This window comes from Thermobia domestica, chromosome 9 (assembly GCF_964235325.1).
Source record: "Thermobia domestica chromosome 9, izTheDome1.hap1.1, whole genome shotgun sequence".
Lineage (NCBI taxonomy): Eukaryota > Metazoa > Arthropoda > Insecta > Zygentoma > Lepismatidae > Thermobia > Thermobia domestica.
In genome coordinates, this window is record NC_137462.1 from 5651278 (window position 1) to 5667825 (window position 16548).

The following is a 16548-nucleotide window of genomic DNA, read 5'->3' on the forward strand; positions in this document are numbered from 1 at the left end:
AAATTCTTTGTAAATAAATTTGTGAGTAGCTTGTTACCTTATTTTTCCACCCGTGGAAGGCGCTCAGTCGAAACAGTGTAAAATCCAAGGTAAAATCATTTTTAGGCCAACCATCCTGAGAGAGGTTTTCCCCACTCACACCCAGGCAAATGTCGAGATGGTACCTAACACAATGTTCACAGACCACTTTTTTCCTTCCCCATTCCTGTCTTCCTTTCCCACTTCCCCGGGTAATATCCTCGCCAGTGGACGTCATCCCTCATATGTAACTGGTTAAAATTACCTTAGAATCCGTAAGCCCAGAAATTACATTTTATCGGGTCCGACATCTCCCCTTCCCCCCGAACTTCGCAACTCTACTAACATTTGTATACTTTCATACTTTGTTAACGTAGCTATACTTGTTTAACAGAGAAATGATTGATAGCCTATAGATTTGATTTTACGACTCATCTGTACTCTTTCTTATCTTATAAAAATAATCTCGTTTTATCTCGGACTTTGTGAGAATATATGTAGCAGTAATTATCAATTACTTGTCGTCTTTTCGGGTGCACAACAGGGGCATCATTTAGGGGGTCAGTGAGGGGCATTTGCCCCCCCCTCGAGTTTGAGATTTATATAGATTTTATCAATAGAGTAGTAGTAAGTCAGTGAAAAACGCGAAATTTTACTTATATCTAGGGGCTTGCCCTCCCAAGCCAAATCTGAAATGACGCTACTACTGCACAATAACATAGGTTTAATACTACATAGACGTATCGGATCCTTCCAGGAAAAGAAAAAAAGACTTTGGACCCCTAGCGACAAAAAACTCGGGGTGCGCGCGTGAATGTCCTTTAAACAAAACTCAGTTTCAAAACCAGGATCGAACCTTTAATCAGCTCTCTCTCTCTCTCTCTCTCTCTCTCTCTCTCTCTCTCTCTCTCTCTATATATATATATATATATATATATATATATATATATATATATATATATAGTCTATATATATATATATATATATATATATATATATATAAATCAAATGGTATTCTATGTCAGTCATTTTCAACTGATTGCAGTGTGACGTCACAATTCACGACTTCCCTTCTCAGTTAATCACGCAAAGAGGAGAAGGATCAAACAGAAGACCTGAAGTTCATAAAAGAATAGTGCCAGACAAACAAAAATAGTGATAGATTGTCTATGGTTTTCTGGGTATTCTGTTCGTGGATTCATGTCTGCACACCCCCTGACTAAATGCTAATTTCATTATCCTATCCCACTTCATCCTTTCTGTTGCTTCTTTTGTTATTACTTTTTTTTTTTTTTTTTTTTTTAAAGAACGTAAAAGCGCACTTCTACGTCATACATTGTGCAGTAGAAAATTATGACTGTTTTACACCATACACCGTACGTATAGAAAGTAAATCTGTTTCCAATGCGTCTTTGATGTGAGAGACTTGGATACTATACCCGTTGGAAAGTCATGTGGCTTTGACTTCAGGTTCACATTTCACATAGAGGCGTCATTAAGAGGAGGAAGAAGGAACGTTTAAAATGTATAAAAGAAAACATGAAATGATGCCCCTTGTGTCACACAACTTTAGTGCTGAGAACTAAAAATAAATAAATATTAGTGTTTATCAGGAGACTAGATGAGACGCAATGCGGTTTTCTTGTCTTGAAACGTACCTTTTTGTAGAGCTCCCATCTCGTCTCGATTTTCTAAGATTTCTTTCTAGTGTCGTCTCGATTCTCTGAAACGTCTTCTCGTTTCGTTTTGTAAATTTATCTACAAAATTTACGTCATGATTGTTTTATTAATTCCATCTAGAATTGATCAAAATCTTTCCGTGTCACGAAGGATATGATCGAACAACACATAGAGTACTTATTATTATTATTGGAGTATGTTGTATATTTAAATGTTGAAAACATTCTTCTTTATGTTCGTATAATCACATTATCAATTTATATTTAGGGGCACACGGTGGCTCTTGTCTTCAAGCGCCTACTTCTGGTGTGTGGGGTCCCTGGTTCAATACTAGCTTCTGCCAAGTGAGCTTTGTGGTGGACAAACACGTGTTTTATCGAGGTTCTTCCGTTTCCTTCCTCTTTCTTCATTCCACCATTATTATCTACTTCATATCATCCGTCTCCCTTAACATCTGTGCGTAATCGTGAGACGTTACACTGAAAAAGGCGCGTTAAACGTATTGGAACACACTGTACGTAGTGATGGGCAAATTCCCGGGAATATATTTTCGGGAATATTCCCTGGGAATATTCTGGGAATTTATGTACAAACACAAAGAAAATTGCATTCTATTACTATATTATGATTTCAAAATAAAATTCGCTTTTTTAGCTTTTTTATCAGAGTATATTTATTACTGTTGTTTCCAGAAGATTCTTTAAAATGTATATTCTGAACGGTATTATTTTATTTTATTATATTTAGAGAGTACACATATCCTAAATGTATATTTACTTAATATGTCTTATGTGAGTAAGTATGTTGGAAAAACATTTGATATAGAAAGTCCGCATACTTTCACGCCGCTGAACAGTTTATATCTATATGTTAGTGAATTTTCTAAACTTGAACCTAGTACTGATATTATACTAGGCATATGTCGGACAGATGGGGCCCAGCATTTATTACCAAGTAGTAGTAGTAGTAGTAGTAGTAGTAGTAGTAGTAGTAGTAGTAGTAGTAGTAGTAGAAGTAGTAGTAGTAGTAGTAGAAGTAGTAGTAGTAGTAGTAGTAGTAGTAGAAGTAGTAGTAGTAGTAGTAGTAGTAGTAGTAGAAGTAGTAGTAGTAGTAGTAGTAGTAGTAGTTGTAGTTGTTGTTGTTGTTGTTGTTGTTGTTGTTGTAATAGTAGTAGTAGTAGTAGTAACGGGTTAGAAGCCCCGCAGGGGTTGGTTGGATTCTGTTCTACACATAAGTATAAGTATGGCCCCATCTGTCCGACATAACCCCTAATTTCTTGCTAACATTTAAATAATTAATATAATTACATTTGAATAATTAATATAATTACATTAATATAAGGGTTATAGAGTCAGAAACAACATACAAACCAACATCTATTACTAACGGTGGTTCGGGCTGTATTGATAGTACTTCACCTCTATGTCTACAGAATTTCTAGATTAGTTTACAAACTGGTTCGTTTTCATCATTTATAAATTAGTATTTTGCTACTTTCTAGTGCAAATGGAAATGGAAATTAAAAAAAAAAATCATATTATTAATTAGATATATATAAAATACAGTCAGCGAATTTCATTTTTTAAACTTCCAAATTATTTAAAACCTAAAAGTAAATCATAATAAATGAAAATCAAGCAATTAGTCATTTTTTTCTGATAATATGGAAAAAAATAAAGAAATGGAAATAAATTCCTTCCCGGGAATTTATATGCCAGGGAAAAAAAATCGGGAATATTCCCATTTTTTAAAAATTTTTCTTCCCACCGGGAATATTCCCACTACCCCTCACTATCTGTACGTAAAGAGGAAATGAAAGAAGTAAATATGAGTGTGGTGGTGTATAGCTCTGGTAACCCTGTTTTTGGCACAAGTGGTTTTGGCTCAAGAGGACTGATTGCATGAATGGCGGGTGCCGTCTGCTCCACTGTTGTTCCAACCGTCACGTTCTAGTTTATGGCTGTCTTCATATCTCACAGCTTCTGTTATGCTCGCTATCACACACCGTCATCAATCGATCCACCTGTACAGGTACGTTGTGATATTTTAAAAAAAATAATGTTAGTTTGTAGTGTTAATTGACAAAAACATCCTTCACCTGTATTAATTCCTTTCTTTCAGAACTAATGAGGGAACAAATTGAACTGCAACCTTTTTGTTTTGTGAATGTTTGTATTTTGTTCTATGTTATATTTGGCTGTTTATCATTGGTTGTCTCTTAAGCAACACGATGGATCAAAGCTTCACACAGAAAAAAAAAAAAAAAAAAAACAGTAGCGTATCCTGTTTTCCGCGTTTCCGTTATCTAAGATACTCCTAAAATTAGAATTGTCCAAGAGAAAGACAATAAGATTTCCTCGTTTCGTGTTGTAAATTTTGCACATGTGTAGGGTGACCAGATATACTCTTTCGGACATTTGGATACTCTTTACTTTTTTTCTCGCCATAATGCATGCTTCATATTTTTTTCTGTGTTACTTCACAATGAGTTGGGATAAAAAGCATCCAAAATTCGAAAGTTATATTATTTTTGTTAATTACTTTTAGTGATACAAATAAGTGAATCATTTTAACAGAAATGGCGGCTTAACATTTCATTCTTGCCAGATCATGGAAGTAATAAATCTCAGTAAGCATCCTATTCTTTACACTAAGTTTCCTATAAAGAGTTTCAAGTCATTCTGAAACAAATAAGTAGTAATTCACAGATTTCATAAGAATTTAATGATAAAATTATTTTTTTAAACACATACTGCACAGTATGAAAATGTGTTGAGAAATATTTTAGTGGATCGAGAAAAAAAAAGTTACTCTTGGGTAAAACAGTGACATTGTATAAAGATTTATTGCAAACAGGATCGAGTTTAAAAATAATTGTGTTACACATTGAATTTATTGAGCTGAGCGAAGCGAACCTCTTATACTCGGGTTAGCCGTTTGGTTGTCCGCGAACTCCTCCTAGACCGTTTGGCCGATCTCAAGAAAACTTAGCACGCTGATAGAGTATGTCGTGTTGAGTGACAACATAGGTCGAAATCAAAAATCCGATGTACCATCGAGGAATAATCACCAAAAAACGCTTCCTCCTAGACCGTTTGGCCGATCTCAACCAAACTTAGCACGCTGATAGAGTATGTCGTGCTGAGTGACAACATAGGTCGAAATCAAAAATCCGATGTACCATCGAGGAATAATCACCAAAAAACGCTTCCTCCTAGACCGTTTGGCCGATCTCAACCAAACTTAGCACGCTGATAGAGTATGTCGTGTTGAGTGACAACATAGGTCGAAATCAAAAATCCGATGTACCATCGAGGAATAATCACCAAAAAACGCTTCCTCCTAGACCGTTTGGCCGATCTCAACCAAACTTAGCACGCTGATAGAGTATGTCGTGCTGAGTGACAACATAGGTCGAAATCAAAAATCCGATGTACCATCGAGGAATAATCACCGAAAAACGCTTGCATAGACTTAACATGGGGAAAAAGTTTTCACGCGATTTTTTTTTGTCAACAATTAAAAATGGCATTTATTATTGCATAATGGCCAAGAATGGTTACGTAGTTTAAGCTCGCTCAGCTCATTTCATTGCAATCGGGTACATCCATTGCATTCCTAGTTTTTACTTTACCTAGAACAAAGGTGGAGTGTGGGAAACGCTTCATTGCCATTAGAAATTTTTATCAGATGTTGTGTCAGCATGAAAATAGAATTCAATGTTTTAAAAAATGGATCAAAAGATTGCAATCTTGCCTAAGAATTTTAGGAATATCCAAAAAATTTGCATCAAAAGATTGCAATCTTGCCTAAGAATTTTAGGAATATCCAAAAAATTTGCATCAAAAGATTGCAATCTTGCCTAAGAATTTTAGGAATATCCAAAAAATTTGCATCAAAAGATTGCAATCTTGCCTAAGAATTTTAGAAATATCCAAAAAATTTGCATCAAAAGATTGCAATCTTGCCTAAGAATTTTAGGAATATCCAAAAAATTTGCATCAAAAGATTGCAATCTTGCCTAAGAATTTTAGGAATATCCAAAAAATTTGCATCAAAAGATTGCAATCTTGCCTAAGAATTTTAGGAATATCCAAAAAATTTGCATCAAAAGATTGCAATCTTGCCTAAGAATTTTAGGAATATCCAAAAAATTTGCATCAAAAGATTGCAATCTTGCCTAAGAATTTTAGGAATATCCAAAAAATTTGCATCAAAAGATTGCAATCTTGCCTAAGAATTTTAGGAATATCCAAAAAATTTGCATCAAAAGATTGCAATCTTGCCTAAGAATTTTAGGAATATCCAAAAAATTTGCATCAAAAGATTGCAATCTTGCCTAAGAATTTTAGGAATATCCAAAAAATTTGCATCAAAAGATTGCAATCTTGCCTAAGAATTTTAGGAATATCCAAAAAATTTGCATCAAAAGATTGCAATCTTGCCTAAGAATTTTAGGAATATCCAAAAAATTTGCATCAAAAGATTGCAATCTTGCCTAAGAATTTTAGGAATATCCAAAAAATTTGCATCAAAAGATTGCAATCTTGCCTAAGAATTTTAGGAATATCCAAAAAATTTGCATCAAAAGATTGCAATCTTGCCTAAGAATTTTAGGAATATCCAAAAAATTTGCATCAAAAGATTGCAATCTTGCCTAAGAATTTTAGAAATATCCAAAAAATTTGCATCAAAAGATTGCAATCTTGCCTAAGAATTTTAGGAATATCCAAAAAATTTGCATCAAAAGATTGCAATCTTGCCTAAGAATTTTAGGAATATCCAAAAAATTTGCATCAAAAGATTGCAATCTTGCCTAAGAATTTTAGGAATATCCAAAAAATTTGCATCAAAAGATTGCAATCTTGCCTAAGAATTTTAGGAATATCCAAAAAATTTGCATCAAAAGATTGCGATCTTGTCCAATAATTAGTTTTTGAATCAGGGACTACAAAATTTTTGAACGGCCTCTAAATCGAGTTTTCCTATTTTCTACGGAATAAGCACATCATACAGCGTTAACTAATAGTTTGGACTTGGCTATCCTAAATGTAGTCCTCCAGATATAAGGCGTACAAGAAAACTTTGGATTGAAATAAATTGTATGTTTTGATCCAATGAACTGTGAAGCGTTCAGAGTTGCAATGAAAGAGAATTTTCAGCTATTCCGGAAGGCAAAAATCATCTCACAAGTATAAATGATCATGAATGAGCTATTTTGCTGTTATTATTATTATTTTTTTTTATCTCTGATTTAATAGGCTAACATATAAAGATAGCTTTGTTTTAACTTACCTGTTGATTTACGTCAATATAGGCAACTCTTTTTGTTCAAAAAAAAATTCTAATCACTATAGATGTGTCGTTCCAATTCTCAAAGGATTCTTTCTCGGTTCGTCTCCTCGCCGTGTCTTGTGTACTTGACTTCTTGTCTTTGGAAAGTAATGCAAACAGACGTCTTTATAAAATATTCATAAAATAATAGGAAATACAAATACTATGTAGGAATTATTTTGAATAATTAGCATTAGTAATACATATTAGTAGTATAGGAGCGTATATACAGTCCGTCACAAGAAAAATTACACAATTGAGAATAACCGTAAGGGTTTCTTTATATTTGCTATTTAAATAAGCCATTCCGTGACATGATGGTATCTACTAGATATATGCAACAACCTTTAAGTTTGAGAAGGATTACAATAGTATTTTGTTTGTTACAGTAGTCCAGATGCTCTCCGTTTGGTGTCTTTGTACTCAATACGAGTGTGGTTGAGATGAGAGCAGTGTAAAGTGTATTTTAAATGAAAAATCTGCATTGTTGAGTGTTTCTTTTATTTACGTTGTAGATGGAATTGTTTCACGTACATTCTAAGGCGTTGAAGGTTAACAGCCTCCCTTTGAAACTCTCAATATGGGAAAAATACGTGTAACACAACCTTTCATAAATAAGGACGAATTCTGACACAGCGGGATGAGGCTTACTCAAATAGACAAATCGCCAAAATTATAGGTATGCATCATACTATAGTTGGAAGAATAATATAGAAACAAAAAGACCATAATATTGTTCTGAATGAGAACGGGGTGTCAGAAAATGAAAACAACTGCAGCTTGGATTGAGATATTGTTCGTTTGGCTGTATCAGACAGAGCTTTCTGCTCCAGGGAAATTGCAGCGACTATCTATTTTAATGCAGGTTATAACATAAGTTGGGTGACTGTTGTCAGATAATTGCATGAAAAAGGGTTACATAAGAAAACTCTAAGACAGAACCACTTTTAAGTGATAAACGTCGCTAGAAGAGAGTTCGTAAGTAGATACGGTGCATGGAGTGGTGAATAGTGGCAGCACTTTTCTCGGAGAAGAAGTTTATGATTATTGGAAATGACATGGAGTGAAATCATATATGAGAAAAGGAAAAAGGCCAAAGTGAGTTTCCAAAAGAAACAAATTTGATTGGAAGTGACAGGTTGTGGGGATGCTTTACCTTAAAGGGAGTGGAATGAATTGAAATTTGCAATAAACAAGTTAATGCAGCATTTTACATTGATAGGCCTGTTTTGAATCGAAAACTGCTGACTGTCTCTCAGATTTTACTTTTGAAGATGAAAATGCACCGTATTACAGGGTACGGAGTGTAGCAGACTGGTTTTTGAACATGGATTTTCAAAGACTATGGTGGCCACCAAATTCTCCAGATATGAATCCCATTGAGATTCTGTGGCATATTGTGTCGCGAAAATTACATGAGAAGATATATCAGTCTAGGGGACAACTAACTGAGGAACCGGTTCGAGTCTGGCACAACGCACTGGATATTACTTTGTGTGAAGCACTTGTAAACATCATACCCCGTCTATTTGCAGCATTAAGAGCTGCCTGTGGCGGTCTCACAAAATACTGAAGTATCAAAGATTGTGTTGTAAATAATATTAATTTTTTCGCTTACTTTCGATAACTTTCCCACCATTTAGCGACAAACATTGTTTGAATATATATATATATATATATATATATATATATATATATATATATATATATATATATATATATATATATATATATATATATATATATATATATATATATATATATAGGGTGTTCATTTATTATGTAGCCAAAATCCACTGGTGAAATCTTCACAGTTACACAATAAAAAAAGTTTACATGAACATAGGGTGAAAAACGCTTTGTTTCAAAGTTATGAGATGTCGAAATCGAGAAAATTGTAACTTTGAGGCTGCCTAGCTCGAAAATTATTAGAGATACACAAACTCATTCTCCTTATCTGGAACAAGGAAGAATTGCCACAAGAGTGGAAAGAATCAATCATTGTTCCAATTCACAAGAGAGGCGACAAAACTGACTGTAATAATTATCGAGGCATTTCTCTTCTGTCAACATCCTATAAAATCCTTTCAAATATTCTATTAGCAAGACTGACCCCATACGCAGATGAAATTATTGGAGATTATCAGTGCGGATTGAGACGAAATCGATCAACTATCGACCAAATATTTACCATTCGCCAAATACTCGAAAAGAAGTGGGAATACAATACCCCGGTACATCAACTGTTTATTGATTTTAGAAAGGCTTACGACTCCGTTAGGAGAGAAACATTATACAACGTTCTTACAGAACTTGGAATACCGAGAAAGCTAATTAGATTAATTAAGATATGTTTAAATGAATCCCAAAGTAAAGCCCGGGTAGGAAAATTTTTGTCCACGAGCTTTCACGTCGAAAATGGCTTGAAACAAGGAGATGCGTTGTCGCCATTATTATTTAACATCGTTCGTTCTGGAACACGCTATAAGGAAAATCAAAGATAGTAACCAGGGCCTACAGTTGAATGGTATTCACCAGGTTATAGCATATACTGATGATGAAAATTTAATAGGGGATGATAGGAGAACAATAGAAAGAAATGCAGAGATCTTATTAAACGCTTGCAGGGACATGAGTTTAGAAGTAAATGCAGAGAAACTAAATACATAGAAGTGCGTCGGGACCGGAATACAGCAAATTATTGATGCGTTAAAATATTAAATAATACTTTTGATAAAGTGGATAGTTTCAAATATCTAGGATCAATATTAACAGACGAAAATCATATTCACGGAGAAATTAAATGTCGACTAAAAGCAGGGAATTCGTGTTACTATTCGGTCCAAAATCTCTTGTCGTCGCGAATTCTATCGAGGAATTTGAAGCTTAAAATATACAAAACGATAATCATGCCTGTTGTTCTGTATGGTTGCGAAACATGGTCTCTTACTCTGAGGGAAGAACATAGACTGAAAGTATTTGAGAACAAGATCCTGAGACGAATATTCGGACCCAAGAGGAACGGGAATGGGGAATGGCGAAAACTTCATAACGAGGAACTACATAATTTACCCAACATTGTTAGGGTCGTCAAGTCTAGGAGTCTCAGGTGGGCAGGTCATGTAGCCAGAATGGAAGAAAGTAGAAACACTTTCAAAGTCTTGACTGGAAGACCAATCGGAAAACGAGCATTAGGAGGACCTAGGCTTAGATGGGAGGACAATATTAAGATGGATCTCTCAGAGATTGGAATACAAAGTAGAAACTGGATGCAATTAGCTAAGGATAGAAGTCAATGGAGAACTTTTGTGAACGAGGCATTAAACCTCTGGGTTCCATAGGCCATAGAGTTAGTTAGTTAGTTAGATGGGAGAATCTTGAAGTATGAACCCTGAATATTTCAATGGTTGGTTTCAATCTTAAACTGTAGGTCTATGTTTCAAATAGAAAAGGGGCACTACAACTGACTAACAAACCGGCTCATAATTCGGAACACATTTTAATAGTAGGTTCTATAGTTATTGCATAAGGAAGCAAAACTCAAAATTGTCATAAAAATGATAATACTTCTTTTACTTTTCGATCGCCATTTTATTTTTCCCTGAATATCAACTACACTCTGAGCCGGCTCTACCAGTTATGTACAACATATGCAGTTACACGGAGCGGCAAAATCTGTCATAATTGTATTGTTTAAAATAAATATTTCTTGTTGGAAACATACTTCATGATGGTAGTTAAATTTACTAAACTTACCTTCCAGGCCCACAACCAGAAGGGGACTAGGGGCCCTGGGTCTGCCCCCCTAAACTATTCGTAGCCGCTCCAAACCTTAACACAAAATGCTATTATTAATACAAAAAACACAATTTAGCTATTGGTAAAAGAATGTTTAATGACTTTGGCTCCCCAAACCTCTGTGGCTGACCTATTTGAATACTACACTCATAAATCATGTTTAGGTCGTAGTAGTTTAAGGTCACATAGACATTGACAAAGCAAATGATGAAAGAAACCCCAGCATGAATTGCTTGATTGTTGGCAAATACAAGAACTCAATTCTCGAACAGTAGCGAACACCTGTTCCATTTAGTTAGATATCACAGTTTTGATATGAAAACTAGTCTTGTCTTTGTAACAAACAAGTTCCTTATCATTGAAGGTGGAAACAAGTTTTAAAAAAATAACAGATGTAGAAGGAAAATCAAGAAATCAAGATAAAAGAGCTAGTTGCACTGGAATTGCAACTAATGTATTGAGATTGAAGCTCGATATTGAATTCTATAAAATGGATTACCATCTTTCCTCTGCAGGTGTGTTTGCTTTATCTTTCACTAGCATAATAGATTATTATTTAAAGAAAGAAAAAGACAACGCGATTGTATTTGTAGTGTTTAGGACTTTCTGAGTGCGAGTGCATTTCCCTTTCCCTTAGTTGTTCATGATGAGGTAGCATACTGAAAATCATGGCTTTTAAGATTTGGAACGGGGCGGCAAAGGTTACTATTGCACGGGGCGTCAAAATGCTTAGGACCGGCCCTGAGTACACTACATAGCATTCAAATTCAACCAAAGTCACCCTCAGGACACCTGAACTGCTAGACCTTGACCTGTCATATAAGAGTATGAAATATACTGTGTAGGCTTTCGGTTTCTGAGTTATTGGCGGTTGGACTTTTAGTCATATTTTAGAAAAATAAAAATAAAGATAAAAAAGAAATGAAATTATCAAATCGGGATCAAACTTGGTATGGTATTGACCTGCTATATGAACGTGTGATATATTATGGTATACACGCTTCTGATTCCAAAGTTATGCTCAATCAGAGTTCTAAAGTAATTCATTCGGGGTAATGAAAATGTAATTAACACTGTTTAAATACTAATTAAAAGGATTTACAGAACAGTTTCGAGAAGGAATATTGGTAAACTTCTTTCCTAATTTTCTTTAAAAGAATAGCAGTTCGCAGATTTCCTGTTTTACTCTTTCTATGGCCAGTAGCTTCTGTTTTGTATCATCGTCGGAGCATCTTCTCTGGGGAAATAGTGTTTTCCTTGGCCGAGGCCACTTGAGAACCTCGAGTTGATTGGACTCGCGACGCGAAAAGCCAGCAGAAATATGCAATGTAAGCGAAAGCGCCACACAAGCACAGTGAACCGAAGGATATGAAAGCATGGTTTGCGTGAGAAAAACAAAGAACAACTGGACACTCAGCAAATTATTCAAAGAGTCTTGGCATCTTCAATCAAGGCCACTCAACAGTGACAATGGTATTCCGTGTGATTGTCAGCTTAAGTACGGACTTAACGATACTTGCAGCTTAGGTGAGAAACAATCGTGTCTCATACGAAGGCACCGTCGCATCCATATCTCCCCTCCCCCTCAGAGGCCCGCGTAACAATGTGGTCCTGGCTCTTAGGGTAGTGCTAAAGAATGATCTTTACGATATTCAAATGAATTGCAAACTAAAGTTATCTGCTAAACGAAAATCCCAAAAAGACATGGCGTCTTCGGGAAGGCATTATCCATAAACTAGCTAACTCTATGGTCTATGGAATCCAGAGATTCAATGTCGTGTTCACCAAAGCTCTCTACTGACTTCTGTCCTTAGCCAATTGGATCCAGTTTCTACTTTGTATTCTTATTTCTGTGAAATCCGTCTTAATATTTTCCTTTCATTTGTTCGTAGGGCTTTCTAATGGTCGTTTTCCTGTTGGACTTCCAGTTAAAACTTTCCTACTTTCATTCTGGCTACATGATCTGCCCACCTGAGCCGCCCAGATTTGATTACCCTAACAATGTTTGGTAAATGGTATGAATTATAAAGTTGCTCGTTATGATGTTTCTGTCATTCTCCATTTCCGTTGCTCTTGGGTCCGAATATTCGTCTCAGGATCTTGTTCCCAAATACTTTCAGTCTCCGCTCTTTCCTCAAAGTAAGCGACTAGATTCGGAGAAATTATTTTTAAAAGACAAATTCAGTTAAAGAATCTTAAAATGACATTTTACTCAGTGTAAAGTTGAAAATGTCAGAGGGAAGGAGTTTTTGAACCCAAGTACTTCTCTGCCGCGTGTCTCCTGCCAGCATCTGAAGTGTCAAACCAAAATACACAAGAGATACTTCAGTAAAACATTGCAAAATGTTAGTGGAAACAATGTATATATTCATGCTGTCAATATTTTAGTATTAACTTTCCATATTAGCTGCTAATTTCATAATCATTACTGAATTGCAGTTCCAGTTACATAATCACAATGTGGCACGTGTGTAAATACATTGATTAATTATGTTAATAATAATAATAATAATAATAATAATAATAAAACCACAATCTGTGCTGAAATCCATATTTTCTCTAACCGATTCAAAATATATATTTTTAAAAAGAAAGTTGAATAATTAATTCATTTATTTATTTTGTTACTTAATAAAACTGCTCTAAAATACATATTTTTGTAATTCCTTAGACTATTCTTGAGTGAAATTACGCCATATTGCTCAAGATAGAATATATTTTATGAATTTTTGGTCTGCCTGATACCTAAATCTAATAATAATTGTGAAATTATTAATTTTAGACTCATATGAATTTTATGTGCTTTTGCGAAAGTATTTGAACGGATATTATATAAATGGATTACTGTTCATGTTAAACCAGCAATTTCAATCTATCAACATGGCTTTGTTACTCGCAAATCAACACTATAGCTGACGGGTTAGCTGAAGGATGCCAAGTTGACGTAAGATATATTGACTTTGAGAAGGCTTTCGACAGAGTAAGTCATAAAATACTGTTAAACAAATTAGATCATTGTGATTTATCTTCAGCCTTCACCATTTTTTTTATCATATCTGAGTGAACGTAAGCATCACAATTGTGTATGATGAATTTAAATCAGACGAGTATTTAATATATATGGATCCACACATATATATCAACAATTAAGGTCTTTCCAATACTTTTTGACAACCATCTATCTTGGATAATTCGTTTCCAAGATATTGGCAGTGTTACCTAATTTCGCGACATCACTTTGTATTAGGATGAGGATTCTACTTTTCACTTGTGGAATCCAGTAAAAATTTTGCTTTTGTCTATCTTCTATGGTTTGTTTCCTAAGAGAGTTATATCTATCTATCTATCTATTTTTTCTCTCTCTGTATATATAGATACTAAAGCGGTTGTTAAAAAAATAGAATAACACCAGGCCCGTTTCCACGGGGGGCTAGGGGGCCGGCCCCCCTAAACTTTGGCTGACCCCTTAAAAGTTTCACGGTAGGCTTGCAAATGAACCATAATATGGTGAGGAAGTATAATATGATTGGGTCGGGCTCCCCTAACTTCTACCGCCCCCCCCCTAAATTTTTGGGCTGGCTACGGGCCTGAATAACACCACTGGCCAGATCTAAGACTTGATCAAATATTTTTGCCTACGAGACTAGTGAAATTTATCATCTTCAAAACTAGACGAGAATTATAATGTTTCTTGTCTCGTCTCAAAGTTGAAAATGTATTTTTCGTCTGGTATTTCCAAACGAAAACTGTCTCGTCTCGTTTCACCGCCAATCCTGATTGCCATTTTTTGAACGCATGTAAAAGGCGCCATAAATCCGTCATCAAACTAAGGAAGAGCGCATGATGTGGAGTGCAGAATTTAATCTGTGAAATTAGAGTGATTCAGCAACCGAGAGGAAGAGAGAGAGAGCCTAAACGATACATATTATGACATTTACAAGTCTTAATAATGCGGGTAGTCGTTTCATCCATTGCTTGCACGCGATTTTTCATCTTTCTTCACGTCCAGTCTTCTTATTTTTTTCTTTATTTTTTATTTCTTTTATTATTTTCTTTTCATCAGTTCTAAGCACGTGACTTAAACAGACAACGATGATTTTCATTGGAGACTTGCGTTTTGGCTGAGCGTCCGTCCTCAGCGACATCTTTGCTGTTTTCTTATAGTTTCTGACTTATTTTAGATATATATCTTTATTTTGTTAAGAAAAGCAAATCAAACGAAGAAATATTATTATTGAATTTGTTATATATACAGTATATTTAATTACTTTCCCTTCTGAAAACTTGCGATGAAACAACAGAAAACAAACTTCTCAATATTTGAACCAATCAGGAGACACCTCGTGGTGAATATAGAGACTGTATTTTTAAGTTCTAATTCGATCTTCACATCCAGCTTTCAACCTATGAAGTTCTCATTTGGTAAGTAATCATATATCATATATTTTTTTTTATTATTTCTCTCAGATTTCGAATTTTCGTCTTGCATTCCACTAATCAGTTACATAACAATGTATTCACAGTTAGCTCTAAAAATAAGAAACTCATCTGAAAATGCTTGTTCCATTTTTAATTATGCCTTTTTTATGGTCCAGCTCATAGAAATGAGTTGTAAGGCATAAAAATAAAGAAAACAAGCTTGAATTATGAGCATAGGTTCATGTTTAATGTTGTTTTTTTTAAAAATGCATACCCTCTCTCTTTTAAAGGTTCTATTCTCCCTATACTGTATGCAGGGGCGGATCCAAGGGGGGCTATAGTCCCCCCCCTTTGACGCTCAGGTATACACTGGATAAAATGGGCTTCAATCTTGCTTTATACTGGATAAAGCGGCAAACTATGGTTTAGCCCCTCCCTTGATCATATCCCGGATCCGCACCTGACTGTATGAATAAAATTTTAATACTTCGGATTAAAAAGAAAATATCAATTCGCCATAGTAGATGGACATTTGTTACATCTGCAGCTAAGATTACAGGATGTTTTAAAGACAAGTGTACGGGACGAGATGAGACTTAGGTCTTCTCGTGTCGTCTCATAACTTTCTAGTAGTCTCATTCTTGTCTGATTTTCGAAGAATTCTTTCCCATCTTGATTCTCGGAAAGCGTTTTTCTTTTTGTCTAGTCTCGAAAAAAAAATTTCTAGACTCATTTTCGAGAGTTTTGTATAAAATTGATGCTCACGCTTTTATGTTAATTTCATGTAGAAGTTACTTGAAACCTTCCTCGTCACGAGTGGTCCACAAAGGGTGTGATATAACAACATACTATATGTATCATTTGAATATATGTTGTAATGACTTGCGTAATCTTAAACGCTAATAAATTCTCTTCATTGTGTTCACACAATAAGTTTATCAATTTACAGTTTTCCATACTATGAGTCATGTAACACCACGGAGGCAGGTCCATCGGGTACGGATCCCCCAAATTTGGTAACTTGACTATATTTGTACACTTTTTTTTTAATAAAACTAGCAGAGAAATGATTGACGTAGAATTAAGATTTGATCTTATACTTCGTTCCCAACATGGTTCCTAGACTCATTTTCGAGAGTTTTGTATAAAATTGATGCTCACACTTCTATGTTAATTTCATCTGGTTCCCAATATGGTTTATCCAATATTGTTAGGGTCGTCAAGTCTAGGAGGCTTAGGTGGGCGGGTCATGTAGCTAGAATGGAAGAAAGTAGAAACGCTTTCAAAGTCTTGACTGGT

At 35.0% G+C, this 16548-nt stretch overlaps 1 protein-coding gene across 2 annotated transcripts in view; it reads left to right on the forward strand.

Annotated features, from left to right (window-relative positions):
- The first annotated feature begins 3619 nt into the window (after nt 1–3619).
- The window catches only part of Sarm (sterile alpha and armadillo motif), a 428773-nt gene continuing 415844 nt past the window's right edge, over nt 3620–16548 (forward strand). Inside the window, exon 1 of one of the 2 annotated variants that reach the window (XM_081770500.1) lies at nt 3620–3729. The gene's annotated coding sequence lies outside the window, so the exon portion shown is untranslated. The remainder of the gene's footprint in view (nt 3730–16548) is intronic. The other variant, XM_081770499.1, reaches the window with a different exon arrangement.